The sequence below is a fragment of the Etheostoma spectabile genome, chromosome 3 (genome assembly GCF_008692095.1).
Source record: "Etheostoma spectabile isolate EspeVRDwgs_2016 chromosome 3, UIUC_Espe_1.0, whole genome shotgun sequence".
NCBI lineage: Eukaryota > Metazoa > Chordata > Actinopteri > Perciformes > Percidae > Etheostoma > Etheostoma spectabile.
In genome coordinates, this window is record NC_045735.1 from 5,677,089 (window position 1) to 5,677,730 (window position 642).

The following is a 642-nucleotide window of genomic DNA, read 5'->3' on the forward strand; positions in this document are numbered from 1 at the left end:
TATCACATAGGCTATTTATAACTGCTTTCACGTCCATTTTATGCTACATTCCTCTTATGTTGAAGTTGTGTGTTGTATGCCCGTTATCTACTCAACAAAATATAAACGGGTATTTTGGTACCTTATTACGGTGCCACTTAAAGGTCTGCGCTGCTCTCTGATGCTCCAAAACAGATGTTTGAGGCAACAGAAACATCGCTGCGTGTCACGCTAGTAAACACTAATAACACATTAAACAGCAGGTAATGTCAACGTTAGCTACAGTAGTAACTGGATTAACAAGGCTAAAATGCTAAAAAAAAAAAGTGTTGTAGTGTGACTGTATTTCACTGTAGAGGATTCCAGCAGTGGGACGTACAACAGTCTGCTGCTATAGCTACCAGACTAACTTTTTTGCGTTGTTTGCACTGGTGTGCCTAACTTTTTTATTTAGGTGCACCAGCACACAAATTAGGTGCGACCAAATCTTTCCTTGCATTGCCGTTAACGCCACAATTTCAAGGTCAGCTTTTTATCATGCTCCATGTTTATACAACGTAAATGATTTTAAACAAGACTAACGTGTAGGTAAATACTTTTTTTTATTAGTTGAAGCACAATTATAATGTTGAAAAAAAAAATGGTTTAAAGTGCTTCACTGAG

At 37.4% G+C, this 642-nt stretch overlaps 1 protein-coding gene across 7 annotated transcripts in view; it reads left to right on the forward strand.

Annotated features, from left to right (window-relative positions):
• LOC116672846 (chloride channel protein 2) overlaps window positions 1-642 on the forward strand; it is a 162,668-nt gene that overhangs the window by 103,379 nt on the left and 58,647 nt on the right. The window lies entirely within an intron of this gene.